This window comes from Pelophylax lessonae, assembly GCF_965119305.1.
Source record: "Pelophylax lessonae genome assembly, chromosome: 1".
Taxonomy (NCBI): domain Eukaryota; kingdom Metazoa; phylum Chordata; class Amphibia; order Anura; family Ranidae; genus Pelophylax; species Pelophylax lessonae.
The window spans coordinates 182,525,079-182,541,907 of record NC_138768.1 but is presented as its reverse complement, the minus strand read 5'-3'; the positions used below and the strand labels follow the sequence as shown (position 1 = coordinate 182,541,907).

At 43.0% G+C, this 16,829-nt stretch overlaps 1 protein-coding gene across 1 annotated transcript in view; it reads left to right on the top strand.

The window, feature by feature from the left end:
• MCC (MCC regulator of WNT signaling pathway) overlaps positions 1-16,829 on the top strand; it is a gene marked incomplete at its 5' end in the record, with an annotated part of 565,928 nt that overhangs the window by 92,157 nt on the left and 456,942 nt on the right. The gene's annotated exons all lie outside the window — the stretch shown is intronic.

Below are 16,829 nucleotides of genomic sequence, written 5' to 3'. Positions count from 1 at the left end.
CAGGGGTGGAGAACTGGCAGGCGGATTATCTGAGCCGCCAGACCCTGGACCAGGGGGAATGGTCTCTCCACCCGGATGTCTTTCAGAAGTTGTGCGCGAAGTGGGGTTTTCCAGATGTGGACCTGTTCGCGTCTCGTCTGAACAACAAGGTGAAAAGGTTCGTGGCAAGGTCGCGCGATCCTCGGGCAGACGCGTTAGACACGTTGGTAGCTCCGTGGCATCAGTACCGACTGATGTATGCGTTTCCACCGATTCAGTTGCTGTCCAGGTTCCTTTGCAGGTTGCACTCGGAACGCAGCACGGTGATTCTTGTGGCGCGGGACTGGCCTCGCCGGTCCTGGTACGCAGACCTCGTGAATCTGGCGGTCGACGCCCCGTGGCATCTGCCTCTTCGAGACGATCTCCTGTCTCAAGGGCCGATATTCCATCCTGCTTTACAGTCGCTGGCTTTGACGGCCTGGCTGTTGAGACCGAGGTCCTGAAGGATAGGGGTCTCTCCCCTGAGGTCATTCACACTTTGATCAACGCGAGGAAGTCTTCCTCGGGGAAGGTCTATTACCGTACTTGGAAGGCCTATTTTGCCTGGTGTGAGTCCAGGGGGTTTTCACCTCGCACATACTCGGTTTCTAGAGTGTTGTCCTTCCTTCAAACGGGTGTCGACCAGCGTTTGGCGCTGGCTACGGTCAAGGGTCAGGTGTCTGCGCTGGCCGTTCTTTTTCAACGTCCTGTGGCTTCTAACTCCTTGGTTGGCACTTTTGTTCAAGGAGTGCGACATCTGGTCCCTCCTAGGAGGGATCCTCTGCCTCCTTGGGACTTGAATCTCGTTCTATCCGTGTTACAACATGCTCCTTTTGAACAGATCAGGGAGATCTCGTTGGCTATGTTGTCCAAGAAGGTCGCCTTTTTGGTGGCGATCACTTCGGCTCGCAGAGTGTCGGAGCTGGCGGCCTTGTCCTGCAAGTCTCCGTATCTGGTCATTCACTTGGATAAGGTGGTCTTGCGACCTAATCCTCCTTTTCTTCCGAAGCGAGTTTCGGAGTTTCATCTCAATGAGGACATTGTCTTGCCTTCGCTTTGCGCGAAGCCTAAACATCCGAAGGAGGTGAGGTTACACTCTTTGGATGTTGTTCGGGCGATTAGGGTTTACCTTAAATCGACTGAGTCTTTTCGCAAGACGGATTCTTTGTTTGTGCTTCCAGAGGGTCCTCGGAAGGGCATGGCAGCGTCGGCTTCTACCATCGCCAAATGGATCAGACAGACCATTGAACAGGCATATGCTTTGAAAGGGAAAGTTCCCCCTATGCCTGTGAAGGCGCACTCTACTAGATCTCTGAGTATGTCTTGGGCCTGTCGTCATGAGGCTTCTGTGGCCCAGGTGTGTAAGGCGGCGACCTGGTCGACCGTGCACACTTTCACAAAATTCTACAGAGTGGATGTTCAGGCATTGGCAGATGCTTCCTTTGGCCGCAAGGTTCTTAGTGCGGCGGTTCCTTAGGGTCCATTGTTTTGGACCCCTGGCTGTTTGGGATGCGTTTTTTATCCCTGGGTTATTTGTTTTCCTGGGTTGTTGCTCCTGTTGAGCACACTTTTTTTCCTGTTGCCCAGCTGGTTTCCTTCCTTTGGTAAGGTTCCTTTCTCTGATGTGGAGACTGCGTTGCCTTTAGGCGCGGCTGCGTTTCCTACCCCTCATGTTTGCACTGCTTTGGGACGTCCCCATTGTGACGAATATGAAGATGGCGGCGACTGTCGGAGGACGTAAGAGAAAACTGAATTTTTGTAAAATCTTACCTGTAAAATTCCTTTCTCTGAGTCCTCCGACAGTCGCCGCCCCCGCCCCTCTTTTGGGGTTTGGTTGTATACTCTACTGCTATTCCACTGAAACTGAGATATGGATACAGGAAGTAGGAGGGTATTGACTGAGGGGACCACCCTGGGGGTGGGATATGTTAAAAGCTTTAATGTTAACATATTCTGTTGCCTAGCTACTCCTACGGCGCAAAGTCTAATACCCCATTGTGACGAATATGAAGATGGCGGCGACTGTCGGAGGACTCAGAGAAAGGAATTTTACAGGTAAGATTTTACAAAAATTCAGTTTTTCAAAATTTACTCGCAGAAAATAAGAAACTTTTTTTTTTTTTCAAAATTTTCTGTCTTTTTTTTCTTTTTTTTTTGTAAATAAAAAACCCAGAGGTGATTACATACCACCAAAAGAAAGCTCTATTTGTGTGAAAAAAAATCATAAAAATTTCATATGGGTACAGTGTAGCATGACCGCGCAATTGTCAGTCAAAGTGTGAGAGCGCTGAAAGCTAAAAATTGGTCTGGATGGGAAGGGGCACAGTAGGTAAGTAGTTAAAGGGAGCGTGGTTTTAATTTCGTCTTTTACTAAAATTTGATAAATAGTTGTGCAAATACTGTGTGACATAAAGAGATTTGCAGTTGCCATATTCACAAAACATGTAATGTTTTTGGGTTATTAGGTTAACTTCTGGACAAAAATGTAGATTTATTTACTTGTGCGAAAAATGAAAAGAAGTGGAGTGGTTAAAGAATAAAACCTTTAGTGGCAATCAATGCTGCTCTTATTGTCTCCTTCAGTGATGTTCACAAAGTCATCATACAGCCTTCTCTTCCCACGGGATTTCAGTTAGTTAAATGGTGTAAATTGGAATCCTGAACAGTTGCTGTGTTTCATACCAGTAATGTAATATACAAGTTTGACACCCCACCCTGAGATACTGATACTTGAGACAAAGCATGCTTTATTTCCTAGGCTTTGTCTGTTCAAGCAAAAGTTATAGGAAATATATTCATTTATTGGGCAGTTTATTTGTTAACACTGTGAAGGTGGGGCAGATTTTCGATCTTTTGATCCAAATGAATATCACTGGAGTAAAAAAAAAAAAAAAGTTTGAACAGATAAAGGAATAACCTATGGCCTCTAAGTGTCGAGCACTTTTGAGAATCTGAGACTCCTGGTCATTAATCAAGAATCTGCCCAAGTGTGGTCAGCTCATATTTGAGCTGTCTTTCTGATAAATGCTTTCATTTAAGTTTGACACTTCCAGTATACCACCACAGTGGTACTATGGTATTGACTCTTACTGCCATGGGGATAGAAAAAAAAAACTATAATCCATTTACTTCATTAGCAATCACAAATGTATTTGGGCAAACTCTCAAACTGGGAGAGGAAGGGAAGCACTGATCCAAACAAATTAAAGTGCATGTAAACACAAACAATGAAATTCTCTTTTTTTGTTTCCTTTGGTCTGTGTATTACCGTTGAAAGTATTTTTTTTCTATCCGATAACTGCGTTTTAATACTTGTTGATCCTGCCAGCAATGTAATGCACTCTGCACTGTTCTGCACTCTGCAGTGTTATCTCATTGTTAGTAGGTAATGTCCTAGTGCTAAAGACCAACTTTTCCATATGTTATGGAGAAGTGGTGGGGGGATATTATTTCTGTGACAATGTTGCTTCTCCACAGGTAGGGTCCATTCACACTAACGCGACTTGTCAGGCGACTTGGTCGCCTGACAAGTCGCGGTCGGTCGCCTGCCATTGATTAGCACAGGACCCGTTCTAATAGGAGCGACACAAGTCGGTCCGACTTAGAAAAAGGGTCCTGTACTACTTTGGGGCGACCTGGAGGCGACTTGCATTGACTTCAATTATCCATGCATGTCGCGCCGATTACTAACTCTACATAGACTACATGGTCTGTTGCAGCAATGGGGACTAGTGTAAGCGGATATTTTAGCGAATGAGATGACAAAAATGTAATTTGCAGATGTTAGAAAATGTGGAGATGGAATCTCTAAAGTGGCTCAAAACCCACTCACTAAAATCTAATTTCTGCTTTAACCACTTAAGCCCCGGAAGATTTTACCCCCTTCCTGACCAGGGGTTTTTTTGCGATTTTTTTTTTTTTTTTTTTTCTGCATGAATTTAACGGACAATTGCGCTGTCGTGCGATGCTGTACCTAAACGAATTTGACATCCTTTTTTCCCCACAAACAGAGCTTTCTTTTGGTGGTATTTGATCACCTGTGCGATTTTTTGATTATGCGCTATAAACAAAAAAAGAGCGTCAAACTTGCAAAAATAACAATATTTTTCACATTTTTTTATATGAAATTCCCAAAAAAAAACATTTTCGGCCAATTTTGTTTTATGCTACATATGTTTAGTAAAAAAAATCGCAAAAAGCGTATTTTGATTGGTTTGCGCAAAAGTTAACGCGTTTACTAACAAAGGGAAATATTTTTGTCATTTTTTTTTTTTTTTTTTTTTTTTTTGCGGGACTGCGACATTGCGGCGGACAGATCGGACCCTTGACTGACATTTCTTACACTTTTGGGGTTACCAGTCATATTACTGCAGTAATCAGTGCTATACATATGCACTGTTACTGTAAAAATGACACTGGCAGGGAAGGGGTTAACTGTATTGGAGAGGGAGGGGTTAAGTGTGTCCTAGGGGCGTGTTTCTAACTGTCATTGGACATGGCTACTAGTGTAAAAACAGAGATCCAACGGTCCTACATAGTAGAACTGTCTGATCTCCATTTTTACACAGGGGAAAATGACAGGCGGCTTGTTTACATTAGCCGCCTGCCTTTCTCCCTTCCCGGCGAACGATCGCGAGTGACCGGCGGACATCGGGTCCGCCGGTCACACGCACTGACTTGTTAGGGAACGAGCCGGGGCAGGCGCGCGCCTCAGCGGGCACGCGCTCGCCCGCTATTGGCTCACAAGCCAGTGACAGGCTAGTGACGTACCGGTACGTCACTTTGCCTGGCCGGGGCTGACTGCCGCAGTATATGTACTTGCGGCGGTCGGCAAGTGGTTAACATGTGAATGTAATTTCCATGATTGTTTTTTCAGACCTTTTCAAATAAGAACTATAGTAGTAATTAAGAATATCTAGTGATAAAAATTAAAAGTGCTTGTTCAGGTACTTGAAATTATAGGGGGACAGCGGTCTCCCAGTTATGCCCCTGCGTTGTCAAGTCACCACCTTACCCACTGTTGAAGACTCTTAAACAGCCATGCCGGCACGCATTGAGCAGGCATGGTAACTGTGGACCTGTACTAGAGCAATGATGTGCTGCTGATGCTGGGGTGAGTGTATGTAGACAGCAGCTAATAAGGCCAGTGGACATCAGCTTCATGATAATGGAGAAGAACAGAGCGAAAACAGGCGCCTCTGAGTAAGGACTGTAAACATTTATTTGGCAAAGTTCATTAAAAGCTTACATAGTGGTAAGTTAAGGCGTGGTAAGTTAAGGCAGATGTGTGGATCGTCTGATGTCCGGGATCGGCATGGGGCCACTGCTATAGGTCGGCTGTGCTCGCTGATCTTCAGTTCCTGTCCAGCAGGAAGTGTTGTAACGTGGGAGGCTGAGTCCAAAGCCTGGACCGCAAGGCGAGTTGCAACGTTGCCGTCTGGAATCTTCTGTCATGCTTACAATGCATTTTGGAGCATACTCACTGCGGTGGAATACCAGCATGCACTCCTTTCTCAAGCTGAAGCTTCAGCTTGAGAAAGGAGCGTGCGCTGGTATTCCACCGCAGTGCGCATGCTCTGAAACGTGTCATAAGCACACCAGAAGATCCCAGACTGCAACATTGCGGCTCACCTTGCGGTCCAGGCCTTGGAATCAGCCTCCCAAGTTACAACACTTCCTGCTGCACAGGAACTGAAGATCAGCGAGCACAGCCGACCTATAGCAGTGGCCCCATGCCGATCCCGGACACCGGACGATCCATAGATCTGCCTATTAAACCATAAAGTGTAGCGCTAAAAATAGTAAAAGATCACCACAAAAATGATAAATAGTGTCCAAATGAATGGAAAAAATTATTATTGATCACAATAGTGTAGATTTAAAAAGGGGAAAAAAAGTGTCCAATTATTAAAGTCCCAAAGAAAGATTGATCTGAAATCAAATCCTAGATCATGCGAGATAATCCAAAAAGGAGGGTATCTTCCCGTGACACCAAGTGTAAGTGGAGGAAAGGGCACACCTCAGTGATGAAATAAATGCAGCAGCTTACCAGATTTCCATGGCTGATCAACTTAATGACTCAGCCTCTCCCAGCTATTTGATCAGGGCCACTGAAGATCTGATGTTACGTGAATGCTTTATTCAAAGATGGACCACTTCTCAGGAATCATGGAGGGATCAGAGCAGGGAAGGAGCACTTCTCAAAATTTCTCATCGATCATAAAAATGAAATATGAAAGGAAAAAGAAAGCGAGGCCCATAGCGTGATCCCGTTTAAAAATAGCAATCTTGTTTAATAAAAAAGGTACTCACAATATGACGTATGTTTCCAAGCATGTATACAATAGTAGTACAAGGGATGGACGTGCGGCGTCCCACAGGCTGTCCCAGGTACCAAGGTAGTAAAGGCCGGCAAAAGGTTAAAGGGGCGTGTGGACGTTGCGTCTGGAGTCGCCAACGTTTCGTCTCAATAGACTTCGTCTGGGCGTGACCCCAGACGCAACTCACACGCCTAAATACCCCCATGTTTTAATTTACTGGCCGTGAGGTCTGCCGCAGAACGTCCGCCATTGGTCATGGCGACGAGCATCTCCCAATCCTCAATAGGTGGAATCGATGCTCGTCAGCCAATCCGACATCGGTAAATCTCTCAATGGTTGTGGCGACGAGCGTCAACCAATCCGCGACGAGCGGATGAGACGCCCGTCTACCAATCCGGTGTCAGCGGAAGTGACGCTCGTCACCCCCGGCGGAAGTGATGCGTCACCCATCGGCCAATCAAAGATCGGCGGAAGTGACGCCTGCCTCCTCCGGCGGGGTGCCATGGTAACGGACATACAACGGAGGCCGAACGACCAGGAAGTAGAGAAAAAATTACAGCTCATCGCTCCTACATATAAAGAAACAGATTCCATTTAAAAACCAAAGCATTCCCGCAGCTGTATAACTCTCTTAGCCTGGGGCCACATTAATGCGATAATGAGATTAATGCGATAATGTACAGAACGGAGGGGTCCGCACAATGGTGGTTCATGAGAGGTCACAGCGGCGGGATAGCTAAGTAATACAAAAAAAAGAATATAGGTAACAACAATAAATTAAATTATTCTCATATTAGATCTCATATCCGATAATAATTAATTATAATGAGATAGAAGGATAATGCGTCTATTTACATCTAGCTGTAAAAGATGCCATCTAGTGGCCAAAAAAGAGTGTGACATTTAAACACCCAGACATAGACTAAATACTTGTGATCAAAATAATATAAAATTCACAAAAATATATAAGGGAGTGAACCTTGTAAAAAAGAATAATTTGAATTAAAAAATAGGTGATAATGAATTACCTAAAGTGAAATGTAAAAAAGATCAGTGACAATCACACACAAAAAAGGCCTTATAAAGTGCTACGTGGAGAGTGGCCAGTGATGGCCTACTTATATCAAGTGCAAATGTGCCGAAAAAATAAATACAGCTAGATGTATGTCACTATATTAGTGACATATAGACGTAAGATCACAAAAATCAAATGACAAGAAACCTATTTATACATTTAAATATAAAGAAATTAACACATAAAAAATTAAAAAATTAAAAAGATAAAATGTGTTAAAAGTCAGCTATTGTTGATAAAAGCATTTACATCCCATTCCACATTCAACCCATAGGGCGTATAAGTTTTGAGGATATAGATCCAGCGAGTCTCCATTTTTGATATCTCTCGCCTAGTATTGGATCCTCTCCAATGAGGTAGAAACTTGTCTATCCCTATAAATAGTGTATTTTTAGGGTTGTTGTGGTGACACTGGTCATAGTGTTTAGATACACTATGACCAGGGAAGCCCTTCCTAATATTGCCTGCATGTTCTCCCAGCCTCACTTGCAATTTCCTCGTTGTGCGGCCCACGTACTGTTGTCCGCACTTGCATTGAAGCATATATACAACATTAGTGGACGAGCAGGTAATAAGTGTCTCAATCTTATATTCTCGTCCTGTTGCAGAGGATGTGAATTTCTCAATTTTCCTTCCCTTGAAGGAGTTGAGAGCGCAAATTTTGCATCTATGGCACGGATAGAACCCTTTGAAGTCGCCAAAGAAAGTAGGTTGGATAGGTCTTTCAATAACATTTTGGGCTATTTTATGTCTCAAGGAAGGTACACCCCTGAAAATAATCTTGGGATGTTCGGATAGTAAAGGGCCCAGGATCCGGTCATTTTTTAAAACCGGCCAATGTTTTTTGATAATTTTCTTGATAAGAAAATGTTGGGTAGAGTAGGAAGTAACAAACGAGTTCTTGAAACCTTCGCTCTCATTTCCCTTCAATTTTGGGCGCAGTAAGGATGACCTATCAACGGCCACTACATCTTTGATGGTAGTGTCCAATTGATTAGCATCATATCCCTTTTCTATAAATTTAGCCTTAAGGGAATTGGCTTGTAATAGGAAGTCCTCCCGTCGGGTGCAGTTTCTGCGTAACCGCAGAAACTGGCCTTTCGGGACGGCGTTAAGCCATGCTTGATGATGGCAGCTGTCACGTGGAATGAAGCTGTTCCGATCTGTTTTCTTGAAATGAGTGGTAGTTGTAATTTTGTCACCCTGTACCACTAAATTCAAGTCAAGAAAAGTGATGTTAGTAGAGCTACTGGTATGATCCAGTTTGATGCCTCTATTATTAACATTTAGACAAGAGATAAAGGAGTCAAGCGATGGGGCATTGCCATCCCATAGGAGGAGGATGTCGTCAATATACCTCCGCCACAGAATGAGCTGCGGCGGTCGGTTAGCATAGACGACATCCTCCTCCCACTTGGCCATAAAAAGATTGGCCAAGCTGGGGGCAAATTTAGCCCCCATCGCGACTCCCCTATTCTGTAAATAAAAGGTGTTATTGAACCAAAAGAGGTTATGTGACATAGCGAATTTAATCATGTCAATCACAAAGCTCTTTTGTTCCTGAAGCAAAGGGCTCCAAAGATCCAAGTAGTATTTTACAGCTTCTAGTCCCTGTTCGTGGTCTATTATGGTGTATAGCGACGTTACGTCGGCTGTAGCCATAATATACCCTTCTTTCCAGGAGACTTCCTGCAAAATATTTAGAACGTGAGTGGTGTCCTTGAGATACGATGGAATCTGTTTAACCAAGGGCTGTAAAAACTCGTCTGCGTATTTGCCAATCCTGGAGCTCAGGGAATCAATCCCGCTGATTATGGGGCGTCCTGGAGGCTTAGTAGGGTTTTTATGTACCTTGGGTAAAAAATAAATAACGGGTAAACGAGGAGCTGAAGGGATCAAAAATAATTTCTCCTTTTTAGTCAGAATCCCCTCCTCATGTGCTTTATTCACCAATGATTGTAATTCTTTTTTGTATCTTATAGTGGGATTGGAGGCAAGGACCTTGTAGGTGTCTCTATCATTTAAGATATTCATCATCTCAGAGATATAATCATCTTTATCCAAAACGACTATGCCGCCCCCCTTGTCGGCGGGGCGGATAACAATATCTTTGTTATTACAAAGGGTTTGAAGTCCTATATGGAATTCATCCCTATTTGGAGGTCTTTTAACTCTGATCTTCTCTATATCTTTAGAAACCAAGTCTTTAAAGACCTGGACTGAGGGGGCAATTTTACCAGGAGGATTGAACAAGGAAGCATTGGCCAAGGATGTATGCACATATCTATGGTCAGTGTTATTTAAAGTACGGGTGGGATTGGAGATAATATATCTCTGAATATTCAGTTTCCTGACATATTTTTGCACGTCCATAAATGCGCTAAATTTATTCAGCGCCTTTGGAGGTGCAAACTTTAATCCGCGATGGAGGACGGCTTGTTCCTTGTCAGAGAACTGGGCCTTAGAAAGATTGAATATACCAAGATCTTTTATATTCTCCTCCTTTTTCTTCCTTGTCCGCCTCCCCCCTCTGGTCCCTCTCTTTGTTCTATGTATCTCTTGTTTCCACCTCCCCTGTGAAAATCCCCTTGCTGGTAATTATCTTCCCGTGGGAGGTCAAACGACGGATAGTTAGACCGGGGGGTGTTTCTAGATGGATAATACCCATTAAAGGGTCTTCTGTCTGACCACCCATTATTGGGGGTCTCGCTAGGGTGGCGGGTGATGACCCTTTCTCCAGTGTTGACAGGAGAATCCCAACCTCCATTATCCAACGGGGTGAACCGATTATGAAGGGGGATTTCGGACCTCCTCGGTGTTATATAATCCGCATTAGGCCCTCTGTAGTAATAGTTATTACCGTTACCTCCCCTGTTATGGGGTAGGTTTCTGGGTGTTGCAAAATCTCCATGGGACCCTCTATAGTTAGTATTATTACCCCCTCTATTATGAGGTGGATTTCTAAGGGGTTGTTGAAAGTTACTTGAATTATTCCCTCTTTGTTTAGGGGGTCCCTGTTTTGCCTGAGGAGGTTTTTTTCCTCTACCCCCTTGTTGTGGCCTGGGGGGAGGGGGGAGAGGGGCTGAGGGAATGGAATATTGTGTTTGTATTTCCATTTCTTCCTCTGAGGTATTGGTATTCCCAGAGCCCTCGAGATTTCTCAGTGTTTGCCACTTGAACACAGTATTATTTTTATAATCCTGTAAATCCCTATTATATTTTCTTTTCTTTTTATTTTTTTGTTCCATCGTTTCTTTTTCTAGATGTTTTTTGAGTGTTTCAGATCTCTTCTTATATTCCTCATCCGTTTTAAGATCAGCGAGGGACGTTTTTAAGGTCTCTATTTCCTCATTGATCTTAACTAATTTGCATTTCTTTCTACTGACGAGGAATTGAATAAATCTGACTCCTGCCTCATTAAAATATTGAAACCAGCCCTCAAGGTCTGGTTCATCACTTTGGGGGTTGACCTCCCATCTGAGGCTACGGGGGACCATCTTATCCACCACGTACTTCTCTAGAAATGCGATGTCCCAGTTAGTGTGGGTTTCTGCGGTCATTAAATTTTTTAGACGTAAAAAACGTCCAGCAAGGTCATCTGAGACGACCCCGCTGCCGTCAAAAACATCACCCACATCTAAAACATACTTGCTCCTATAATCAAAGATGTCTGAGTCAACAGCCATTATGTAGGAGATAGTAAATGATAAGCAGCAGAAATGGTGTCAGTAATACCAAAATACTTTATGGTTTAATATTTATTTGAGTCATTGTTGGTTGATTTTGTGTTGGCTGCTGATATTTATTATCAATTTTTTTTCACTCCATTAGCGCAGAAATTTTTCCTGCATTTGATTTATATTTTGGTATTACTGACACCATTTCTGCTGCTTATCATTTACTATCTCCTTTAATGAGGCAGGAGTCAGATTTATTCAATTCCTCGTCAGTAGAAAGAAATGCAAATTAGTTAAGATCAATGAGGAAATAGAGACCTTAAAAACGTCCCTCGCTGATCTTAAAACGGATGAGGAATATAAGAAGAGATCTGAAACACTCAAAAAACATCTAGAAAAAGAAACGATGGAACAAAAAAATAAAAAGAAAAGAAAATATAATAGGGATTTACAGGATTATAAAAATAATACTGTGTTCAAGTGGCAAACACTGAGAAATCTCGAGGGCTCTGGGAATACCAATACCTCAGAGGAAGAAATGGAAATACAAACACAATATTCCATTCCCTCAGCCCCTCTCCCCCCTCCCCCCAGGCCACAACAAGGGGGTAGAGGAAAAAAACCTCCTCAGGCAAAACAGGGACCCCCTAAACAAAGAGGGAATAATTCAAGTAACTTTCAACAACCCCTTAGAAATCCACCTCATAATAGAGGGGGTAATAATACTAACTATAGAGGGTCCCATGGAGATTTTGCAACACCCAGAAACCTACCCCATAACAGGGGAGGTAACGGTAATAACTATTACTACAGAGGGCCTAATGCGGATTATATAACACCGAGGAGGTCCGAAATCCCCCTTCATAATCGGTTCACCCCGTTGGATAATGGAGGTTGGGATTCTCCTGTCAACACTGGAGAAAGGGTCATCACCCGCCACCCTAGCGAGACCCCCAATAATGGGTGGTCAGACAGAAGACCCTTTAATGGGTATTATCCATCTAGAAACACCCCCCGGTCTAACTATCCGTCGTTTGACCTCCCACGGGAAGATAATTACCAGCAAGGGGATTTTCACAGGGGAGGTGGAAACAAGAGATACATAGAACAAAGAGAGGGACCAGAGGGGGGAGGCGGACAAGGAAGAAAAAGGAGGAGAATATAAAAGATCTTGGTATATTCAATCTTTCTAAGGCCCAGTTCTCTGACAAGGAACAAGCCGTCCTCCATCGCGGATTAAAGTTTGCACCTCCAAAGGCGCTGAATAAATTTAGCGCATTTATGGACGTGCAAAAATATGTCAGGAAACTGAATATTCAGAGATATATTATCTCCAATCCCACCCGTACTTTAAATAACACTGACCATAGATATGTGCATACATCCTTGGCCAATGCTTCCTTGTTCAATCCTCCTGGTAAAATTGCCCCCTCAGTCCAGGTCTTTAAAGACTTGGTTTCTAAAGATATAGAGAAGATCAGAGTTAAAAGACCTCCAAATAGGGATGAATTCCATATAGGACTTCAAACCCTTTGTAATAACAAAGATATTGTTATCCGCCCCGCCGACAAGGGGGGCGGCATAGTCGTTTTGGATAAAGATGATTATATCTCTGAGATGATGAATATCTTAAATGATAGAGACACCTACAAGGTCCTTGCCTCCAATCCCACTATAAGATACAAAAAAGAATTACAATCATTGGTGAATAAAGCACATGAGGAGGGGATTCTGACTAAAAAGGAGAAATTATTTTTGATCCCTTCAGCTCCTCGTTTACCCGTTATTTATTTTTTACCCAAGGTACATAAAAACCCTACTAAGCCTCCAGGACGCCCCATAATCAGCGGGATTGATTCCCTGAGCTCCAGGATTGGCAAATACGCAGACGAGTTTTTACAGCCCTTGGTTAAACAGATTCCATCGTATCTCAAGGACACCACTCACGTTCTAAATATTTTGCAGGAAGTCTCCTGGAAAGAAGGGTATATTATGGCTACAGCCGACGTAACGTCGCTATACACCATAATAGACCACGAACAGGGACTAGAAGCTGTAAAATACTACTTGGATCTTTGGAGCCCTTTGCTTCAGGAACAAAAGAGCTTTGTGATTGACATGATTAAATTCGCTATGTCACATAACCTCTTTTGGTTCAATAACACCTTTTATTTACAGAATAGGGGAGTCGCGATGGGGGCTAAATTTGCCCCCAGCTTGGCCAATCTTTTTATGGCCAAGTGGGAGGAGGATGTCGTCTATGCTAACCGACCGCCGCAGCTCATTCTGTGGCGGAGGTATATTGACGACATCCTCCTCCTATGGGATGGCAATGCCCCATCGCTTGACTCCTTTATCTCTTGTCTAAATGTTAATAATAGAGGCATCAAACTGGATCATACCAGTAGCTCTACTAACATCACTTTTCTTGACTTGAATTTAGTGGTACAGGGTGACAAAATTACAACTACCACTCATTTCAAGAAAACAGATCGGAACAGCTTCATTCCACGTGACAGCTGCCATCATCAAGCATGGCTTAACGCCGTCCCGAAAGGCCAGTTTCTGCGGTTACGCAGAAACTGCACCCGACGGGAGGACTTCCTATTACAAGCCAATTCCCTTAAGGCTAAATTTATAGAAAAGGGATATGATGCTAATCAATTGGACACTACCATCAAAGATGTAGTGGCCGTTGATAGGTCATCCTTACTGCGCCCAAAATTGAAGGGAAATGAGAGCGAAGGTTTCAAGAACTCGTTTGTTACTTCCTACTCTACCCAACATTTTCTTATCAAGAAAATTATCAAAAAACATTGGCCGGTTTTAAAAAATGACCGGATCCTGGGCCCTTTACTATCCGAACATCCCAAGATTATTTTCAGGGGTGTACCTTCCTTGAGACATAAAATAGCCCAAAATGTTATTGAAAGACCTATCCAACCTACTTTCTTTGGCGACTTCAAAGGGTTCTATCCGTGCCATAGATGCAAAATTTGCGCTCTCAACTCCTTCAAGGGAAGGAAAATTGAGAAATTCACATCCTCTGCAACAGGACGAGAATATAAGATTGAGACACTTATTACCTGCTCGTCCACTAATGTTGTATATATGCTTCAATGCAAGTGCGGACAACAGTACGTGGGCCGCACAACGAGGAAATTGCAAGTGAGGCTGGGAGAACATGCAGGCAATATTAGGAAGGGCTTCCCTGGTCATAGTGTATCTAAACACTATGACCAGTGTCACCACAACAACCCTAAAAATACACTATTTATAGGGATAGACAAGTTTCTACCTCATTGGAGAGGATCCAATACTAGGCGAGAGATATCAAAAATGGAGACTCGCTGGATCTATATCCTCAAAACTTATACGCCCTATGGGTTGAATGTGGAATGGGATGTAAATGCTTTTATCAACAATAGCTGACTTTTAACACATTTTATCTTTTTAATTTTTTAATTTTTTATGTGTTAATTTCTTTATATTTAAATGTATAAATAGGTTTCTTGTCATTTGATTTTTGTGATCTTACGTCTATATGTCACTAATATAGTGACATACATCTAGCTGTATTTATTTTTTCGGCACATTTGCACTTGATATAAGTAGGCCATCACTGGCCACTCTCCACGTAGCACTTTATAAGGCCTTTTTTGTGTGTGATTGTCACTGATCTTTTTTACATTTCACTTTAGGTAATTCATTATCACCTATTTTTTAATTCAAATTATTCTTTTTTACAAGGTTCACTCCCTTATATATTTTTGTGAATTTTATATTATTTTGATCACAAGTATTTAGTCTATGTCTGGGTGTTTAAATGTCACACTCTTTTTTGGCCACTAGATGGCATCTTTTACAGCTAGATGTAAATAGACGCATTATCCTTCTATCTCATTATAATTAATTATTATCGGATATGAGATCTAATATGAGAATAATTTAATTTATTGTTGTTACCTATATTCTTTTTTTTGTATTACTTAGCTATCCCGCCGCTGTGACCTCTCATGAACCACCATTGTGCGGACCCCTCCGTTCTGTACATTATCGCATTAATCTCATTATCGCATTAATGTGGCCCCAGGCTAAGAGAGTTATACAGCTGCGGGAATGCTTTGGTTTTTAAATGGAATCTGTTTCTTTATATGTAGGAGCGATGAGCTGTAATTTTTTCTCTACTTCCTGGTCGTTCGGCCTCCGTTGTATGTCCGTTACCATGGCACCCCGCCGGAGGAGGCAGGCGTCACTTCCGCCGATCTTTGATTGGCCGATGGGTGACGCATCACTTCCGCCGGGGGTGACGAGCGTCACTTCCGCTGACACCGGATTGGTAGACGGGCGTCTCATCCGCTCGTCGCGGATTGGTTGACGCTCGTCGCCACAACCATTGAGAGATTTACCGATGTCGGATTGGCTGACGAGCATCGATTCCACCTATTGAGGATTGGGAGATGCTCGTCGCCATGACCAATGGCGGACGTTCTGCGGCAGACCTCACGGCCAGTAAATTAAAACATGGGGGTATTTAGGCGTGTGAGTTGCGTCTGGGGTCACGCCCAGACGAAGTCTATTGAGACGAAACGTTGGCGACTCCAGACGCAACGTCCACACGCCCCTTTAACCTTTTGCCGGCCTTTACTACCTTGGTACCTGGGACAGCCTGTGGGACGCCGCACGTCCATCCCTTGTACTACTATTGTATACATGCTTGGAAACATACGTCATATTGTGAGTACCTTTTTTATTAAACAAGATTGCTATTTTTAAACGGGATCACGCTATGGGCCTCGCTTTCTTTTTCCTTTCATATTTCATTTTTATGATCGATGAGAAATTTTGAGAAGTGCTCCTTCCCTGCTCTGATCCCTCCATGATTCCTGAGAAGTGGTCCATCTTTGAATAAAGCATTCACGTAACATCAGATCTTCAGTGGCCCTGATCAAATAGCTGGGAGAGGCTGAGTCATTAAGTTGATCAGCCATGGAAATCTGGTAAGCTGCTGCATTTATTTCATCACTGAGGTGTGCCCTTTCCTCCACTTACACTTGGTGTCACGGGAAGATACCCTCCTTTTTGGATTATCTCGCATGATCTAGGATTAGATTTCAGATCAATCTTTCTTTGGGACTTTAATAATTGGACACTTTTTTTCCCCTTTTTAAATCTACACTATTGTGATCAATAATAATTTTTTCCATTCATTTGGACACTATTTATCATTTTTGTGGTGATCTTTTACTATTTTTAGCGCTACACTTTATGGTTTAATATTTATTTGAGTCATTGTTGGTTGATTTTGTGTTGGCTGCTGATATTTATTATCAATTTTTTTTCACTCCATTAGCGCAGAAATTTTTCCTGCATTTGATTTATAGATCTGCCTATGCAAGTTTTTAATTAACTTTGCCAAATAAATGTTTACAGTCCTTACTCGGAGGCGCCTGTTTTCTCTTTTCTTTTACATGTCTGGAGACTGCTTCCGCTCTCCACTGGGCTGGCCCTCAGCACAAAGACTGTCTGATTGGCCAGCTCTTCTACATTACAAGGACAATAAGGGTAGTCTACATGACCACCCTATGGACAATACTAGTTCCCTATGCCTGTTGCTCGCACCACCTTGTATATTTTTTATTTAATGGTAATGGGGGGCGGGGGTGGAAAAATGACCTAAGTAATTGCAGTACTTTATGGGGGAAAAAGGCAATTGTTTAGACGTCATCCATTTGTGGT